Genomic DNA, 20774 nt, shown 5'->3' on the forward strand with positions numbered 1-20774 from the left:
AACAGAAGAGTTTTGTCAACCTTTCCCAGCAACCTGCCTGTGTTTCGTGACAGGACAGAGCATGTTGCCATTTTTCCTGCCTGTGATGCAATTCCAGCGCTGTCTGATGAACTCCTTGTGCAATCCTGTAGAACTGCACCAAACACCAAAGGAGCCAGAGGCCAGGGAGTGCAAACCCAGGCTGCAGCAGAAGGCTCCTCCCAGCTGCATCCACCCAGTGCAAATAAAAATAAAAGGAGAATAAAATCAGTGAGCAGGAGAGCTTACCAGCTCAGAAATCACACTGCAGCTAGCAAGCAGGCAATCAGAGCAGCCAGGAGGCAGCTGGAGAGCTCTGATACATCCTCAGCACTCCAGGAACTTCTCACGAGACCAATATACTCTGAGGTGCTCTTAATGTCTCCATAAGTTAACATTTTAATAATAATTCATAATTTAGAAAAACGATCCATCACAGCCCTTGCTAGAGTTTTTTTTCAGGAACTTCACTTGAAATGTTCACTTTGTTTCAAATCAGAAATTGTTCCCTTTTCCTTCCGGAGCACCTTTTTCTTTAAACTTTCACCTTCTGTCTGCTGACGAGCAAAGAAAAGTGGGGTGGGGGGAAGCACAATCATGGAAGCGTCTCATGCTCTTAACATCAAAGGGGATGAAAAGTCTGATTTTTTTTCATTTTATACTGGTCACAAGTGGCCTTTCTGTCAGAAAAAAAAAAAAAAACATGTATATTTTTATTTAAAACACCTTTTAACAAAACACCCTTGCCAAAGAGACCTCAGCAAGGCATCAATCCCTCCTGCCTTTAGCAGCACGGACTCTGCAAAGCCCACGCACTCTATCAGCAATTATAAAAGCAAAGACAGATGTCAAGTAATTAACAAAGAGAACTGCACTCAGAGTAACTACTGCACACCTATTCTCAAAGACACTGTACCAATTCTACAGAACAATGCTGCATTTTCCAGGAAAAATGCCTTTGTCCCTCCTAACCAGAAGCCTCTATGAGAGCTGATAGGTTTTTTGCTTTTCATGGAGAAGTCACACGAGGGCCTGCAGAACAAAAGCGCCCTTCAGAACCTTGCCACTAAGTGCTCTGACTGAAAGGGAGTATAAAATAAAGCAGTTTCTGAAAGAGGAAATAAAAAATTTCAGCCAAAGCACATTTTGCATAGTATTTTCTCTCTGTAATTCTGTCCCAACTCAAAAGCATTTGAGAGCCCCAAAACTGGGACACAGACACGGGAAGGCTGGCAAAATCCAGAGTGGGCTAGCTTGGGAAATGCTTTGGTTCTGTGCCACTTGGAGATGGAGGTTGATTGATGGGCTCAGAGCAGAGCTGGTGCTCAGGAAAGGGGCTCAGCTCTCTGCTCCCACTCACAGGGAGCCCACAGGCCCTGGGTCCCTGCACCATCCCACTGCAGCATTGCAGCAGGCTGCTCCATGAGTCTGCTGGGTTTTCTTATGGGGAAAAATAGATGCACAGTTCAAGTAAATTCAAAGAATCCAAAAGGCAGACAAAGGGTTGCCTGAAAAAGCAGCTGCAGAAAAGTAACAGCAAAAACACTAATGGAAAATGGGAAAAGGCCCTTCAGCCCCCCAGGAAACACTTTTGCTTTTCAGTATGTGCAGGAGTAAGTCAGACAAAAGGAGGAATTACTGTAGCATGAACCATCTTGGTGCCACTTAGCCTGCACAGTGTCTCTCTGAGCCTGCATCTCCTCCAGAGGCCACGTGGGCACTGCCTGGCACTGCCCTTTGCTGTGGTGCCCACGGTGCCACTGTGTCCTGCCCAGAACTGGTCAGTGCCAGGGACAGCCCTCCAGAGGAACAGACTGTGGCACCCAGGCAGGAAGACAGGGCACAGCTTTTGGAAGTCCAGCCTTTACTGCCCAGGAGGAACGACCACATTAATGGCAACTTTCATCCCCAGCCAGCTCCCAGGAAGAGAGCAGGGAGGGATCCAGAGCAGTGTGATGAGGAGCACCCAGAGCAGCTGGCAGCACTCTCGCTGCTCTCGTGCATGCCACGCCACACTCATCACTTCAAACACAGCACAGCGACCAGAGGGCCCAGTGCTGTCCTTGGATAAAATATTCACATCTCTCCTGAGGGCAGGGAGCCCAATTTGTCTCAGCAGCAGCTTCCAAACAGCCAGGCACATTTCAGCAGGGATCAAGCAGAGCTGAAGCCTGCCCTGCAGTCAGGGATATCACAGGAGCCAGAGGTGTGACCCAGTCACTACATATAATGGTGACACACCTAAGGCAGGGACCTGCAAAATCAGGGCTGGAGTCCCCCCTGTGCCAGGGTGGCTGCACTCACCAGGCATCGCCTGCCTGACATCACAGCAGGCTGAGAGGAATTTTTTTCTGAAATTTTTCTATTACAAAAGTCATTTATGTCATCAGAACCACAGGAAATGCTGAAATTTGGGCAGCCTGAAAGCTTTTAATCAGCTAGAATCATGGCAGATATTATACACCTGCTTTGCAGAGGGGAACAAGAATTAAACTAGTGGGGGTCAGATGGAAAGCTGCCCTGGTGAGAGGTGTCTCCTGTCACCAGCACAAAGGATTTTCTGCCCTGCTTGGCCAGACCTGGCCACTGGCACACAGCTTTACATCCAGAGCTACTGAGTACCCTGAAGGACAAAAATAGCAAACCAAAACCAAACACACAACAAGAAAACCTGGGAACAGTCTTCTTAACCAGTGGCTCAGCCAGCTCAGGACACGACACCAGGCATCCAAGCTGGCTCCCTTTGCCTGTCACCCACCATGGCCCTTCCCTGGCTCCCTGCCTGCACATCCAGGCCAAGGGCTGCAGCCTGATGGCTTTTTAATAAAGACATTTTACAGAATCCCCAACATGGGGATGGACAAGCTCAGCATTGATGCTCCAGAGTCACCGTGGGAGGTGATCCCAAGCTATTTCTCCTTCAGCAGAGCAGCACAAATTGCAGAAGCAAGGCTGCCCTTCCAGGAGCACCAAGGGCTCCCCAGGGCAGGGCTGGCAGCAGCCTCCCCTCAAGCTCAGAGGCTTGGGAAAAAGCGTGGAGACTTTCATTCACAGTGAGTCATTCCTGGGAGCTTCCTTGGTAGCGCAAGATTTGCCAGTGCCAATGTTTGGGACATGAAGGTGAGATTTCCAGGCAGGGAATTTGTGATTTGCTATTGGCACTTAAACATCATCTCCTGGCATCCTTTTGGCTCAGCAGATTTAATGCTAACAATGAGAACTCAGAGGTTTTTTTTCACCCTGACAAAAGAAAGAAGTGCAATCTAGGCATGTGGAGAGAAGTGGAGGGGGGGGGCTTGAAAATGTACCTGAAGAAATTTGTAATCCCCTGCTTCCCTTTGCAGTTCTCCTGGGGTCCTCTCAGGACCTGGAAAAGCAGAAATGCTACAGATTTTGCACACTGCTCTGCTGGAGTCCAGGGTGCCACTGAGTATGCTCTGCCACCAATTTAGCAGGCAGAGCACACTACATTTCATACATCCAAAATAAACGAGCTCTCTGTCACCTCTACAAAATATGCACACCTGGACAAGTCAAACAGGCAGCTGGGACTATTGCCTAGAGATCTGTGGAGTGGGCTGGAAAGGGGCAAGCAGAGCCACAGCTATAAAATCAAACAGCATGGATTACAAATGGATCCACACTGGCCACTGAGCAGTTCAAACACTGAGCTACAAGAGCACTTCTGTGCTCAAGCGAAAGGTATCCAGCTAAGAGAGTCTATTTTTCATGTGTGAATAGCCAAGGAATGAAAAGTTTCCAACAGTGCTTCAAAGAGAGCTGAGATCTTCCATGAAGACAGACACAATGCTTCTATTTTGGACAGCTGTGTTATAGTGGAGGGAGAGTTCTGAGAAACACACACAATAGTGTGCTGCCACAAAATAAACTGAGAAAAACCAATCTTTGCACAGAAAAAAGGAAATCTGCAATCAGTGTGGCCCAAAGACCTGAGAAGACCCAAGGAATCCAAAGTGAGATCCCCCCTCAGTGGAAAAATTCCAATTTTTCATGGAACACTTGGAGACATCTGAGAACAAGGATTTAATTTATACATTCTCCTCCTGACCTTTGTAATGGTTTTACAATGTAAGCAGCTCCACTGCCCTCCCTGGGAGGGTGTTCCACTGCCCCAGTGGGCACAGCAGCACATCCACACTGTGCATCACATTGCACAGCAGCAGCCCCAGCCAGCTCAGCACGAGTCTCCAAATCCAGAGAACACAATGCAGACTTGAGCAGGTTTTCAGATGGGCTGAATGCCTTTTCAGGACAGGCCCAGGACTCTCAAACCCAGAGCAGCTTTCCCAGGAGGCGTCTCCTGGCCAGCCCAGCCTGGTCCAACCAGTGCCCGGCAGCCCCATTGTCCATCTGCCCTGCCACACCAGGGGCTGCACACAGCCCTGCTCAGCACCACCTGCAACAGGCTCTCAGTGCCAAAATCACTCCAAGAGCTTTTTAAGCTCAAGCCCTTGCTGGCAGCTACATACCTGCTCCTTCATCTCCTTCCCACTAAGTGCTTGAGCACCAGATTCCCAGGGTGGCTGCTCCATATTCAGACAACATCCTTCCCCTTTTGTTCCTCCAGAGAGGGACACAACAGGCAAAACTCCTCCAAGCACCACCATGCTCCAGAGCACATCATTGTCTCTCCCCTCCCTTCCCAGGAATCTGCTTTCCTGTGGTGCCACAAACTCCTCAATGTCTCCAGCACTACCAGGTTTGCCTGTGCTGCTGCCAGTGGGGAAGCCCAGCTCCCCCTGAGGAATGATTCCCTCAAGTGACTCTGGGTATCCTGGGATGAGCAAAATATTCAAGGGTAAAAGCCAGTCAGAAGAGATTTTCTTTGTCAAGTTTGGGCCACACAGCATTTCCACACCTGGTACTTATATTAATCATGTTAATTTAATCCCATTTAACCTTACAAGTAAAAGCAAACAAGAATAAGACATCAAGATGCTTCAATCCCTGTCCTGCAGCTCAGATAGGCTGCTCCAAGGGTGCTTTACACATCAATCAATTTAAAGCAATATAAAAATAGAAGGCCCAGGAGCTACCAGCCTCCCCCAAGTCAGCACCTCACTTAAAAGCAGTTCTCTGGAGGTCCTTCCAGCCCTCCACATTCCCAACCCACCCACCTGGTCCTCCTGGTGACTATCAGAGCAGCTTTCTATTGCATACCTGTCCCCTTCTGGCCAGCATAGTACAGCTGCATTCTGCAAAGGGGACTGGAAAAAGCTGTGTACACACACAAAAAAGGAGGAGAAGAGAAACAAGGGTGAGACAATCCTTCCCCCCCTGTGATGTGTTTTGCTCCCCATGTCTCTAACATTTCCCTCTGCAAATATTTGGCTGCACCATCACAGGGAACTTGCTCGGGCTCTGCCTGCACTGGCCCCATCAGTGCATCTCGAAATTCAACCTTCAAAGAACAGCACCCTGAAACTTGAAGTCCAGGAGCCTCCTGAGAGAAAAAGTCCGGCTCTGTGACCCACAGCACCCACACAGTGGGAAAGCTGAGATGGAGCTGCAGGCAGCAGTATGCTGTGACTGTCATCAATATGAATTATTTGGGGAGAATATGATTGATCTCACAAGGGCAATGAATTCATTTCTCCAGCTGAATGACAAACAAAAGGCAATACATGCACTGCTGACATTTCCAAAGGCTACGAGGTGCAGAGACACAAGGAAATGCTGCTCTGCACTGAAGTCCTGCTGCAAAGAGCCAAAAATCTGAAAAGCCTCTGAAATGTTCATTTCTGAGCACCCTCAATGCCAGGAAGTAGATGCCTTCATATTCTCAAACCTGTGCTGACCCCAGCCCTGGGCTGGCTCCCATCTTTGCATTGAGAGGAAGCAATCTCTGAGCATCTTTGGGAAGCTGGTGTCATGGTTTGACTCTGGCCCGGTACCAGGCACCCTCAAAAGCTGCTCACTCACCCTCCCCTCCTGTGCCACAGCTGGGCAGAAGGGAGGAGAAATTAATGAAGGGTTCATCAGTTTAGATAAGGACCAGGAAAAAAAACACTCCAAGGGCAAAACAGGCTCAGCCTAGAGGTACAAAGTGGATTCATTACTAGCAGAGCCAGAAGAGGATAATGAGAAGTAAAAGAAAGCCCTTAAAACACTTTTTTCCCCCCAGCCCCTCCCCTCCTTGCCACCAACAGCACAGGGAGACAGGGCCATGCAAAAACCAACACAGCTGGGTTGAGTTTCCCTTCTGCTCTTTGACACGTCATGTCAGCAACTACAGAGTCACTGCACCTGACAGATAAGGGGGCAAAAAACATTTCTAAGGGAGAAACATGACCCTCCTGGACTATTCAAGAGGGCTGAAATGCAAGGTACAGCTCCCCTGTGCAATGGGAGAAAAGGAAGACACAGCCAGCCTGGAGAAAAGCGTTTCTGTCTCTCCGTGGGGTCAGCAGTCTGTGTGTGTGAAACCTCCCAAGGATCCAGAGCTAACCAGGCTCCCAAAATTCCACACAGCAACATGGGAGAGGACAAGGAAGGAGGAGAAAGGTAAATGCACTGGGGCTATTTCTTCAAGAGAATGGATATGGGGGAAATCCCATCCCAGTCCATTGGGATGCTATTCCGGTGGAGTCTGAGCTCTGTCCTTCAGTCACCCCAACACATCAGCTCAAATCAAATGCAACCAGCACAATTTGCTGCAGTAACACATTTTGGGATCCAGCAGCACATCTGTGTTCATTCAGAGAGGCTGGGTGCCCTCAAGACCTCCACAGCTTGCCAGCTGGGCAGCAACATCCTCCTCCCACTACCCAGATCCCTTCTTGAAAACAAGGGCTGGAGGTATCTGTGCTTGAGGGGAGAGGGGCTATTTCTCAACAGAACAAATCCAATTATTTGTATTAGAGTGAATTTGCATGGCTCTCACTGACAAATTAAGTATTTTTTACACATCTCAGAGCTTTGACTCAACAGATTGCTAATAAATTCATGTAGGTGGGGCTCTGGATGTTACTATGGTGGGAGGGAGGTGAGGTTTTACTTTTTGCAACAGGACTAACCTGCGAAAAAATAACTAGGAATTTGGACTCCTTACACTGCCATTTACTAGGCTCCTGTAAGTCTCTAAGGTTGAAGATTTTAAAACAGTCTCTAGTTTAGAGTAGAAATATGAGTTTCTGGCTAATAAACATGAAATCTGTATATAGGCATCAATCACCAAATGCAGTATATGAAAAACTGTAGTGCCTCCCTGATAATCAGGCATTAGAGAACTTATAAATGGCTGGCCCCTGAACTGAGTGCATTAGCAGAGGCTTCTGAAATCTGTGCCTCTGTTTCCCCAGCCACATTTAGAACAGCCTCTCCCAATCTCACACCACAGCAGTGCATCTTAATATCTCTAAAGTGCTCAGAGATGCTGAGATGAAAGATAACATATGAGTGCAAAGTATAGATTAATTCCCTGAGCTCAACAGTCAGTGGAGCTGATGGAGCTAAAAGTAACACATACCCACCACAAAAAACCAGGGTTCTGAGCCTATCTTAAATAGTAGCTACTTAAGGAACAGGTCCCTTGGAACAAGTAATTTTGGGGCTGGTTAGTTGAGCCCCAGCAAGCAGGAAACAGAGAAATACAATGCATTATTATGAAAAATGGACGCTTTTCCAAAAGGTCTTCAACCTGTTCCTACAGAATTTGGCTCATTTCAGTTAGAGCTGCTCACATTTTAGCAGCCACCACATAAAGAACATGACCAAACATAATTTGAAAAGCTATTTCCCTTTCTGTTTGTTTTTATAAATTATTAAAAATCCAGTTTAAATATTGCAAAGAAAACTTTAAATTGAGCAAGATAAGTTTTGGCATCCTTCCAAGTAGAAGGCAAACCCCAAAATGTTACTGCAAATCCAACAGATGGGTGTTATTTTTCACGCTTTAAAATTTCATTCCTTTGCACTGAGATTAACTGTAATTAGCTCTTTATTTACATCTACAACAAAAAGTAAAATGATAAAGAAAGGCAGCTATAACCACAACTCACAGGCAGAAAAAGGCCAAAAAAAGAAAACCAACAAAAATTCCCTCTGAGAAGAAAACATGTCTTTCTTGCCAAGCATCATAATTGTTACAAATATACAGTTAAACAACTCCAGAACATCCTGTCAGCACTAAGGATAAACATTTAAGTCACAGTGTTGCCAGCCTTTACACAGAAATTGATCAAATACCTACGAATCTTCCTCAGAACGCTGGAAAAATCTCGCATCCCTCTAAACAAACAGCATCAGCCCTAAGAGAGGCAAGATACTCCACCACACTTTTATTTCAGTAATGCAAGGGATTAAAGAAAACTGCGAGGAAAACAAACAAACAAAAGCAAACCCAGCAGCTTTCCCAGATAAAGAGAGAAGTATTAAAACCTAATCTTTTTTTTTTTTTAAAGCCCTCTTCTAATTCTGATAACACCTTGGCTGAGTGAAGCTGAAGAGGCTCCTTAAGTATCTGTGTAAGCGAATGATTCAGGGTGTAGCTCTGTGTTTCGGCAAAGCAGCGCTGGGAGCTGCCTGGGGAGCCCAGTGCCATGCCCTGACCTGGCACGGCCAGGCTGCGCCACCTGCACCCAGAGAGCCCCCGAGCCACGGCCGGCGCTGCAAGGGTTAAACAGCACAGCCTGCCCAGCCTGGCCCGAGCGAGCTGCTAGCAATGGCAAAGAGCGAGTGGCCCTGCAGGCAGCCTAAATGCTTCAGAAGCAGGAGGGAACCGTGCCATGGCAGCTCAGTGCCCGGGATGGGCACGGATGGCAGCGCTGGGCACGCAGGGTCCCGCCAGGCACGGCCCTGGGGCTCCTTCTCTGGGCACCCAGGGCTGGGAGCTCCTCATGGCCTGCTCTGAGTGGGATTTCCAAGCTAATGGCTCTCTGGCACCTTCCCAGTGCTCCCAGGAGAAGGAGCCACCTACCACTTCCCCGAGTGAGCCCAGGATTCATGGAAACGTCTCATTCTCTGCTGCAAATAGAGCGTTTAAGTTAACAGCCCCATTTTGTTAACACATGTAAATGTAAAAAGATTCCACAAGAATCAATGTAACTTTTTCATCTAAATATCAAGTCAACACATAAGAAGGCAGAGTAGAGGGAGGAAGAGAAGAGGAGGGAGGAAGAGGGAGGGAGATCCAAACACCAGGGACCTTGAATCCACTCACTGCAAAAGTTAAGGACTGAAATAATTCTCATTTACTCACATGAGAAAGTGAAGCTCTCACTTTCTCGCTCTCTCCTTCTCTTTCCCTAACGCTCTCAGATACTTCTATCTTTAGCCAATTATCCTTGCTGTAATTTTCTTTAAATTGTAATTGGATAATCATCCAGACTCAGGGGAAACCTTTGTCAGAGGAATTCCTGGGGATATATTCCCATTTGATGAAACTGAGAGTTGTTAGGTTAACAAAGGACTGACTAAAGACACAATTCTTCACTTGTAGTGAAAATACTGTTTCACAAGCAACTATTTTTAGAGAACCCTGTAACAAAACACACACTTGTACACTCGTTTTCCTGTATTTTATTTTCTGTAAAATCAGACTCCAAAATTATGAATATCATATTCTGTGCATGTGTCTTATTGGAACTTCTGAGGCTGAACACAGTAAATGCAGTGGCCAAGACTGAAATTCCCCAAAGGGCAGGCACCACTGAAGCAATTTCCCCAAATCAGTTCCCTCCTTGCCCTCTCTCTGAGCTCATCTGGCTCAATCGCGTGCAAAAGCCTCACACAGACCAGCACTGAGGCTGAGAAACGTCAGATTAGCCCTGTGCCTGGCAAAAGCACTGCTGTGGGGGGGACAAATCCTAAAATACTCCCAAAAGAAGCGGCTGCTTTGTTCCAGTTTAGCAGGGAACCTCAGGCGCACGTTTTGCTGGTGGTGGAGCAGAACAGAGCAGCCACAAACCTTGGATGGCAGAGCCCCCCCTGCACAGAGCCCCCCAGCCTCCTGCAGGGTGTGGAGAAGGGCATGGCACACCTGAGCCAGCTGGGAGAAGGGCATGGCACACCTGAGCCAGCTCTGCCTCTGCATCTGCCCCACTGTGCCCAGCCAGAGATGCTCCAGGTACAGGGCTGCCACCAGCACAGAGCACACAGGCTCTGCTCATGGGGGCACTGAAATCCATGAGCTGTGTCAAGAGAAAGAGAGGGGAAGGAGGAGGAGAGCAGAGCTGCACAGTAGAACGTGTTTTAGTTCCCAGATAACGTGGCGCTGTTCACAGATTTCAGCTTATATAGGCTTTTCCCTATTTCTATTTTTATTCCCAAAGCACTCCCCATTACTGTAGGATAAGGGAAAAAAAAGACATGAATGCATTCACATGCTGATATCTTCCTAAGTGTCCACCTGGCCAACCTGCACTCTGGGGCTCTCCCACACCAGCAGTCACAAGGGCTTTATGGCAAGTTTTTCCAAGTCAGTCTTGCTGAAATGGGAGGACACTTGACCAGAGAGGGGACCCAGGACACACGGGGAAAGAAATATGAATCATGTGCCTGCCAAAATAACCAAGAGAGAAATCCAAGCAGAAGTGAGAAGGAGGAATAAAAACTCAAATTTTGGACTCTTATTCTGAATAAAGAATATAATTCTTCCTCCCTAGAGCTGGCATCTGGTTCATGCAGGTCTTGAAGGAATAAGGCTAGGACAAAATCTTTCTGCCTCATTCTTCCTGAATGCTTATTTTAGAGCTAAAATTTACAGCTCTGAGGCCAGCAGGGAGGCATTTCCCACACCTCCAAGTATCCAGGCTGCTACACCACTCCTCTTAAGTCTCTCTTATCTGTGTGTGCTTTGTGGTACCAGGTGTTTTGGGGTAGTGCTACCTGACCCGGGGGATGAGGCTGCTGGAGCCCAGAGCAGGGCAGTGCCCAAATGCAGAATACCTGCACAGACCAACAGAGTCTGGAAAGGGAGAGCCCAGAAGTGTTCACACACAAGCTTTCCTTCCACACCCTGGAGGGATGAGAGGACCCTCTGGACTCTGGGGAGCCATGGACAGACATCAGCAAGCATCATATCCAATGCAGACACTTTGAACTCAAGCTAGAAGCAGGGACATGGAAAGCAATCCCAGGGCTGTCTAGATGCAGCTCTGCCTTGCATCTGTGCATGGAGTCAGAAACACAGCCTCTCACCCCACAGCCCCTTCCTGCAGCTCCATGCAGCAGCTCCCACCTTCCCAGCTCAACATTTCCAGTCACTGCAGTGCCCTGCAGGCTTCCACCACCCCAAGTCCTCTCAGGCTTGCTCTCCACATCCCCCATTATCCTACATGCTTAGGATGCTGCTCCTCCAGACAGGGTGATCCCAGCAACAACAACCGTGCCTACTTCCAGGGAAGAATATCTGTATTTTAGAGTTTAATCCTCTCTGCCTGCCCTCTCCTGCTCACCACAGGCAGGCAGTGGAGACAGAAAGCAGGAGCCTTTCCAGCACCAACCTGCCCACCCGAGAGCCTGTGGGCTGGAGTGATGCTCTCCATGAAAACAAGGGATGCCTTTCCTGCAAGGAATACAAGACAGCAAGTAAATCTTCCAGAGCTGCCAAACGCAACCTGTTATAAATGACCCTCTAAGTTATGAGATATGGACTCTCCACAGTGCAGTTAATAAATAACACCTCACAATCCTGGAAGCGTGTGTTGGGTGACACTTCTGCTTGCCCGAGAGGGGCACAGTTAAAAATGGAGTGTCAGGAAAATAATACTTTTTAATTATGAAGGAGATAAGTGTTTTTATAATACAAGGAGCTTGCTGCAATCTCACAAATCCAGAAGTGAAAAGCCTTTCCTAGGACAAAAAATGGAATGCATGGAACAAAATCCATCATTTTACAAGAAAAGAAAGATCTGTAAAGCCAACCAGAATTTTATCCAAGCACTATAACCAGCTATTCACAAAGCAGAGGTCAGGATGAAAAGACAGAGTGTGCATGTGAGAGGGCATTTATAATCCAGTTTACTGTGACATCCCAAGGCCCCACGATCAGGATTCTGTTGTGCCAAGCACTATACAGACACACTGCAAGAAACCAGCCCAGAGTGAGGAACAAGCACTGCCACTGTAACAGGGAAGAGCGACATTGGCACAGAAAAGGGACACCTGAAATAGTGAAGCACTGATGGTTTCCTTTTTCCCCTTCTTTTTTAGGAAACCATCCAGTTTGCCTCCAGATACACCCCCACCCTCCCCCCAAAAAAAAAGAAAAGAAAACGTGCTTCACATAAGGGGGCAGCTGCCCCCAACAAACACAGCAAAGGCCATCTTGCTGCCAGCATCTAATCGCTTCCAGTCTGTTTTCTTGCACATGTCTCTTTCACTTTATTTCCCGGCTACGGCTTAAGCCTGACCCCTTCCTCTCCCCACTTCCATTTCAGAGACCCGTCTGACAGCAGAGAGCAGCTATCAGAGGCTCAAGAATTTGCGATCCGGATGAAAATTAAAGTTGCATTTCCCAGCGCGTGTAGCGCTCCAGCCAGCAATGCCCAGATCCCCACGGCATCTCCACGGCATCTCCACGGCCCAGGGGAGCGAACTGAAGCGAATCCCTCCGCATGTCGGGGACCGGGGCATCGCAGGAGCGGCGGACACAAACCCGCGGTCCCGCGGCTCGGCTCGGTCCCCGCACACCGCGGCATCGCCGAGGGATAGCCGAGGGACCGTCCAGGGTCCCCCGCGGTCCGGGAGGTCCCCGGCCCCATCGCGCCCGCTCCGCTCCCGCATCCCTGGTCCCATCGCGCCCGCTCCGCGCCCCCATCCCCGCTCGCTGCCACCGTGCCCACCTGTCCTCCCTCGCCCGTGGCCGCCGGGCGCTGCTCCTCGGGCTCTCCCGAGCGCTTCCTCTTCTTTCCTTCCTCTCCCCTGCCCGTGCCAGCCGAGGAGCGGGGGCCGCTGCCGGCTGCGCGCCGCCGCCGCCCGGCTCCCCCCGCGCCGGGGCTGGAATCCGCCTCCTCCGACACAAACTTTCCCTTCGCGTGCGGGGAAGTTCACGGCCGGGGCGGGGCGGGACAGGCTCCCTTGTCTCTTGTCCCTTGTCCCTGCCCACGCCTACAGGAACACGGGCGTCCCCCGCGCCCCCTCGGGGCAGCGCGGCTCACCTGAGGGCGCGGGGAGCGCACAGCTGTGCCCGGCACGCCGCGCTCTCCTCCTCTTCCTCCTCCTCTTCTTTTTCCTCCTCTGCCTCCTCGCCGTCGTGGCCGATCCGCGCCCCCGGCTCCGCTCCGCCCCGCCCGCCGCTCTCCCCGCGGCCGCGCTCCGGGGGCGCTCGGGGCGGTCCCGCCGCGGTCACTGCGGGGCAGCGGGGCCGGGGCAGGAGCAGGCACGGGCACGGGCACAGGCACAGCTCAGCTCCGTCCCTCCGCTGCTGCCGGCTCGGCTCGGGCCGGGGGAGGCGGGGTGCGAGGCGGGGTGCGCGGGGCCACGGCTCCCTCTCCTGGCCGGAGCCGTCCTGCCGCGGGCGAGAGCCGGCCCGGAGCCCGTGGAGCTCGCCCGGAGCCTCTGGAGCCTGCCCGGAGCTCTCGGAGCCGGCCCGGAGCCCCTGGAGCCCGTCCGGAGCCCCTGGAGCCGGCCCGGAGCCCTTGGACACGTTCTGGACACTTTCTGGGTGGAGCGGGCTGGCGGACACAGCCTTGCCGCAGCCCCTGAGCACTCAGGGCCACCTGCCCCCTGGGAATGTAAAGTTTCCCCGTTCTCCTCTCTGGTGTGCTGGGGTTCCTTCCTGGTAATTTCCTCCCAGGGCTCCCTGGACATCCTGATGCCGCCTCGTCCCAGAGAAGTGGCACTGGTTTTGCTCTGTCGCTGGCACAGATAACAGCCTTGATGAGGCTGAAATTGTTGATGGATGAGGAGTGGGCTCCTGAAACGGATTGCAAGGGCGGTGTCAGGGAGTCTAGGGAGTCTGAGGAGTGGAATAAAATTCTGCAGAGATTTGGGCCAGCACCTGCTCTAGGACAATGTGGCCAGTGATTTTAAGTGCAGCCCCTAGTGTAGGAGTGCCCTTGCCCAGGAAAGCTCATTGTCCTCTCAGGTTGGCCTGGAGTCTCTTCCATCCTGGCAGTGAGCAACCTGCCCTTATTGGTACTTTTATCACATCTTGGCAGGCTGACAGCAGAGAGAAATGGCTGGACACAAAGCCTGTGGTGCTAAGGAAACTCCTGTCTGCTCAAAGTGCTGCAGCGCTTCTTACCACTGTTGGCTACAACCCCTGGACTGAGTTCAACACCTCAGTTGTTATCCTCAGAAGGTGATTCCAGGATATCCAGGAGACGAAATTTCACCCCATCCCGTGAAGCTCCTCTGCAACAAACCTGTCTTGGGGTGCAGGGTCTGGCCAAGGCATCGGAGCCACTGATAGCCCCCATCCCTCTGCAGGGCTGCATGAGGCACTGCTGCACACGTGGCTGCTGTGAGAGGGGGTCCCTGCCCTCAGCAGCCCCAGCACCCCTCCAAGGTGGGCACACCTGAAGCTCTCCCCACCCTGGGGAACAGGAGCTGCAGCCTGGCTGTGCCAGGGGCTGGGAAGGAGCTGTGGTGGCAGCCAGTGCTGTTCCTGCAGCTCCTGCAGGAAATCTCTTCCTCCTGTACCTCTCTCTCCTTCCCTTCCCGGGGTTCTGGCACAGCAAAATTAGGCAGAAAGTTTCTTATCTCAGCAGCTTCTGTGTCCTGGTGGTGAATGCCCTTGAAAATCTGCCTACTTGGCTTGTGCTTAGAATCAGCTCTACTCAAGCCATCTCTAACCCAATTCCATCCAAATATTAAAGCAACTTGTTAAGGCAGAGCTCTGTGAAGACTAATTTACCCCACTCTAAGGGCAGATTGGTGCATATTTTGCTCCATGCGACCTCCACAGCTCCAGGACCCCATCTTGGCTGCAGCTACTTTAGGTATCTGTATAACTTGGCTGCAATACTGAATATAGGCAAAACTGGAATAGCAAGGCACATTTTATGAGCTGTATTTTCCAACATACTTACTGAGAAATATGTGCTTAAAATCATCTGTTGAAATATGACAGTCCACTTTTCTCATAGAAGATGAAATAACAAAAGGGTTGCATATTTTAGTCATGATACCTAATGCAGCTGTGGGAGTAGCTCAGCTGTCTGGTGATTGCTATAAGAATTAATAATAATAATAATAATAATGATTCCTTGTTCTAGGTAATATCTGCCATCCATAGATACAGATCTAGGATAGAACATGTCATGATTGTTGTTTGGGAGGATCCAGCACTGTTGCAATACTGGTAATGCAGGTTAACAGTCACCAACACACACCCCCTGGGAAATTCATACTGTTCCAAACTCCAAGCCTGCCAGTGCAAATTAGGTCTTTAGGCCAGGGTCATTAATTTTCTCTAATCTTGATGAAAAGCCAGAATTCAACTTTAGACTTCATTGAAAGGCTCATAAAAAAGATTCAAGACCAAATTTCCAGAGACTGGTTAAAAGCTACAGCTGATAGCAAAGCCCCAAACCACACCTGTTTATTGTGTTTTCATGGGAAAGGTTTCAAGCCCTTTTGTTTATGGATTGAAAGAATCAAAAATTTCCTACTGTAAAATAAGGGTAATATTTCTCACTTGGGCTCAGTGTTGTCATAAGGATATTTTTGTATTGCTATTTTTTCTCCCATCCTCTCTCCACACTTGCACATGCTATTTCTGTGCAGGTTAAAATGCAACACAGTTACACTCTAGAGTGAATTATACTATGTTTTGAAGAGCAATTCAGTAAATAGAAAACATTTTTAAGCTCAAAAAGGCAGCATTGTTCCACAATTTTTGGACAGGGAGCAAAGAGTAGCATTACTAAGTGAAACCACGGGGGGGACTTAAATAGCAGAGGAATGTGTTGGTGTTGAGCCAGGACACTGGAGCTTCTGGCATTGCAACTGCTGTGAAAATATTCCACAGACCTCCAGTAACAAGTGGCCAAAGGCTTTGTTTTGCTCCTGTTCTATTCCTGTTAGGCAATTTGAAGTTACAAGCACAGGAGGATCCCGGATCATAGAGCCCAGTTCTCTGCTGTGCCAGGAATAATGTTGTTTATGGTCTTTTTCATGAAAGGACCATGCTCCCACTTTAAACAATTCTGTGGTTTTGCCTGTTGCCCCTCTGTGAGGTTCTCCTGGGCTGTCCATGTCCCTGCTGGTCAGGAACCCTTCCCCACATGTTCTGGCACCAGCACTGGCTGTCATTTCAGTAGCTGCTTTGCTCACTTCTCCTTACTCAGGTATTTTTATGGAGATGGTTCCTGTCTACCTTTCTCACTGAGCTGCAGAGGACTGGCTTTTCAATCTTCTTTCCTAAATGACTCTCAGTTCACCTCAGACCTCTTCCCTCCATCTGCTCTGGTGTCAATTAATCTCAAAGTTCATATGGGTTACCAAAAGTAGTTAGAGTATTAAACGGGAGGAGGTCTCACTGATGCTTCATACACTGAAATTAAAGTCCCCATTTCTCACTGAAATATCTCATCTGGTAATCCCAAGATTGCATTTATCTTTCTGCAAATAAGCTGTAGTGGTGACCTCATATTTCTCCTCCATTTTTGCTTGCAGCACTAAGTTCCCAGCCTTGATCAGAGACTTGTTACTATTCCCTTGTCAGTTCCCAATTCCCTTGTTTTTGTCCCAACTCTCAGCCTGCACAGAGTTTTCTGATTTGTTTGTTCTTAGCCAGCATTTCTGATACTGGGAGATCAAGGTAGTTTCATAACCTCTAAAAGACATGTTCTTGCTTGTTACTCACACCCACCTAACCCATTTTTCCTCCTTCCTAGTTCAGGAAATAAGCCCTAGACTACATATAATTATAGTCTGTGCAGTTATAAATGAACGTGCCTTCTGTGTTTGACACCTGCCTTTTAACTGGCATTGAGAGGAGCACGCCTGATAACCTAAGACACAGGACACAGGAAAGATGGGAGAATGACAGATATTTCTGACATAGCAGCACATGGACCTCCCATCTGCTTCTGTCAAGGGAGCTGATGTTACCCACATGGAGCTGAGCGTTTTCTGCTGAGACCATTTTGCAGCGAGGAACCTGTGCCTGGCTCAGCAGGCAGGCTTGGCTCTCAGACAGGTATGAACTGCACATTCACCAAAATGCATGAGGAGTCACAACTGCACGTGTCAGGTGAGCCTGACTGACGGGGATTGTGTATTCTCTGCTGCATTGGCTATGCCCAAACCACATCCTGGATCTCGCTGCCCAGTGAGGCATTTTGTGTGAACCACTGTAAGAGCCCTGCACAACGAGGAGGATTGGAAGCACAGCTTTGTTGTGAGTTCATCTGTGTTTATTCCTGAGGATGTAGCAAATAGCTTTTGTCCATGTTAATATGCTAAATATCATTAGTGTCTCTTCTCCTGTGCTATTACAGTGGTAGGACTGCTAATGCAAATGGTTCTTAAATGGAAACTTGACCTTACATGACTTGCATCCAAGTCCATTTAAATCTCTGTCACACATGTTTTGATGCAGCCTAAGGCCGGAGATATTTCCAGTCCTATGAGTCTGTGTTTCATACAAACTAAAGCTGTTTCAAACAGTGGTGGAGAGGAATATCTTCTCATCCTACTGAAGGCTTTGGCTTTTGGCAGGTATCTGACCCACAAGTACACAAACATTGGGCCCTGTTTGTGTTTAGGATGCCTGAACATCCTTTTGCACAGTGTATTCAAACACACCAAATCTGTGTAAATTGCCTGACTGTGGAGGTTGCAGGAACACTTAAACTGGGTTGGCATTTCTGTTGGGAAAAACCAGCATCTGTCTCAGTCAGTCTTTGAAGAAAGCCTCTAGCCTGGCCATTAATTAGGCTGCAGTTTACCTGGCTTGCTCAGTGATGCCAGTGAGAAGTGGCAGGCTGTCAGCAGATTAATAAAGCTGGATAGGCTGAACACAGCCTTGGCTTCGAGGCAATTCCCTTCTGATGGGTATTTCTACAGGGAGTGGTCTCTGGAGATGATTTCAAACTCCTGGCTTCTCTGGCTGATGGTTTGCTGACACCACTGCAGAAGGGAAAAGGCACTAAATTAACACATTGTCTTTCCTCGGTAAATGGAGCCAATTAAAAGATCTTATAAAAGCAAGAAAAGGCTTAATGCAGTGTATTTTTATCCTACCTATTTGTAAGAGTTCCTCCTGTCTTGACATAGGTTTATACAGGTGTTTTGGTGCTTTAATAATTTTTCAACACTCTTTTTCTGAACAAAACCCATCTTCTCTGGAGAACTGTAACTGTCTGATAATAAACTGGAATGGTTAAGGAAAAAAAGAGAGCATCAAGTGTGGTAAATGAAAAAAAGTCCATTAGCATATTCCAAAATCTTATTATTATAGTCAATAACAGTTTATTTTTGCCTAAAAATGCAAGATCATTCTGCAGAATGACTTTTTAAATCTTTGATTTCACTTCAGCAGTGATGAAGCAACATTAACCTTTAGACTCTGAGTTTATCTGTGCATATGTTCAGGATTTCTTAAGGAAAACAATTCTTTTGTGTAGCTCATAAAAAGATTACACAAGCAACGGAAGATTTTAGGAGAAACTCAAGAAATTGCAGAAAGCCTTACACAATCACTGGAAAGGGCAGCTGCAGGTTAGCAAGACCTTGATGGACGGAGATGCTGTTACTTGCCAAAATGGGGAATTCCTCTGTAACAGGCAGGCATGATTTAACCAGAGGGCAGGACCCTCTGCTCCTGTTAATCAGCACTGCTAATGGAGATGTAGCAGTTCTCACTGGTGGAGGGTTTTGGCAGTGCTGATTGCTCTGGTTAGGCAGAATAGCCATCTGCACAGAGAGTGATTCCTGGCACCCTTGCAGCTCTTTTCCCAGGTCAGTGTATTTCCGGGCGTTTGAAAGTTCCTTTCTCTTAATAGCTGCTATCCATCCTTATAAAAATGAGGATAACAGATGAAGCAGAATGGCCAGTTTTGCTCTGCCTCTATTGACCTCACTGGATTTACATTAGAGAGGATTTTGGAGTAATAAATTTGCATTTGCACAATTACTAGGAACTGTAATTCCTTCCACCCTGACTGCTATTGATTCCCAGGTGCCAGATCAGTGCAATGCAGCCCTGTGCCACTGTAAAGGTGCAACAAATATTGTTAGCCTCCCAGGATAAAACAAGCCTGGACAAAGATTTTTGAAGGAATGGGTGAGCCACAGGAATATTTCATTAGTTTTGTGGATGGTGTTCAGAGAACAGCTGTAAAGGCGAGCAGAGGAAGTGTTCAATTTATGTGGAGAATTATGAAAGGCTGCTGCCTGCATGTGTGGGTAAAACCTCCAGCTCTCACAGGAATGTGGGCATCTTGAGGAAAACACTTCGTTTAGGGCAGTAAATTATTGCTATGCAACTTGACAAAAAAAGACAGAATTAAGTCAATGGAAATTGGATGGATATACAGGCAGCCTTACTCCACAAGCCATGCTTATGGAAACTTCTTTTTTTTTTTTGGAAGCAGATCTCCCACCTGCCTCTTCCTTATGAAATGAGAGATCTTAAAGATCACTGAAGAGGAGGGAATCAAGAGCAACGCATTTGTTAGCAAGTCATAAATTTGCAGGGAGAAAGCGCGGGGAGCAGAAGAAGGATGAACTCGAATTTCGCAAGGGCGAGAGGCGCCCTCGGAGCCCAGCAGTTGCTCGGCTCTGGCACGGAGCCATCAGCCGGGAGATGCAAAGGCGCAGAGCAGCATCTGACAATGAAGTTCACAAGTCGTTAACCAGCAATGGAAAGACGCTCTCGGCAGGCTGCAAGTGAAACGACCTCCCAGGTTTAGCACTCAGTCTTCATGATATGCCAGAGACGTTTCTGAAGAGAGTAATTGGCCAAAAGGAAATGAACAATAAACCCTGTGATGGAAGTCAATGCTCCTGAGAACTTCTAATTTTTTTTTTCAGTTAACATTCTCTGTATTACTATTTCTCTGTATGTAGCGTGGATGAAAGATCCTGGATGAACTGGAGTCCTCTGCCCACCCTGGGAAGGCTGAACTTAGAGGACATTTCAAATCAAGGTTGTTCATCCTGGTAAACACAAAATCTTCATCTGATCCGAAACAAAAGGTGTCCTTTCATGTTTGAGCCACTCAACTTTTTTTTAAACCACTTAAAATACTTCAGATTTGCATTTTTTTCTTTAAGATTTTGACTTCTATTTCAAGCACATTAAAATTCTCCCCTCCACTCCTTTTTAGTCAAAACTCTTCACTGAATTCTTCTTCAGTTTATAAATAGTTTTGGTGCCTCTAAACCATCATTTTTATGACTTTCATATTTCTGGCAAAAAAGGAACTGCTATTATTAGCCATCTACAGTCTTCAAGACATTACTCAAAGTATTGTCAAACAAACTCCTGTTCCATTATTGCTGAGAGAACACCCTATTAAATGGATGGTGTTTTTTATTTGGCCAGTCACTTCACACAGGTTTCTCAACCCACAGCTGTGAAATCAGCTAGCAAATTGAGGTTGAAAAATACCCTTGGAGGAAATTTCCAGTTTGTTCTCCCATGGCTTTGTGCTCCCAGTAGCCTTTTGCCTGAGCCCAAGCCACCATGTTGAGGTTCACCAAGAACTACACCTGACAATGTGGATGGGGAATGTGTGTGAGATCCCACCCTAATGGACACAAGTGCATGGGATTGGGCTGAAAAGTCAGGAGAATATCATGTGCTGGTGCTACAGTATAACAGAGGAAATTTAGTGTTT

At 48.1% G+C, this 20774-nt stretch overlaps 1 protein-coding gene across 4 annotated transcripts in view; it reads right to left on the reverse strand.

The window, feature by feature from the left end:
- IL1RAP (interleukin 1 receptor accessory protein) overlaps nt 1-13242 on the reverse strand; it is a 51414-nt gene extending 38172 nt beyond the window's left edge. For 2 of the 4 annotated variants that reach the window (XM_063167023.1, XM_063167026.1), the window contains exon 1: nt 13140-13242. The gene's annotated coding sequence lies outside the window, so the exon portion shown is untranslated. Of the gene's footprint in view, nt 1-12824; nt 12927-13139 lie in introns of those variants that run through there. The other 2 variants (XM_063167024.1, XM_063167025.1) reach the window with 2 other exon arrangements.
- Nucleotides 13243-20774: the final 7532 nt, after the last annotated feature.

Source organism: Melospiza melodia, chromosome 12 (assembly GCF_035770615.1).
Source record: "Melospiza melodia melodia isolate bMelMel2 chromosome 12, bMelMel2.pri, whole genome shotgun sequence".
In the NCBI taxonomy this organism is placed as follows: domain Eukaryota; kingdom Metazoa; phylum Chordata; class Aves; order Passeriformes; family Passerellidae; genus Melospiza; species Melospiza melodia.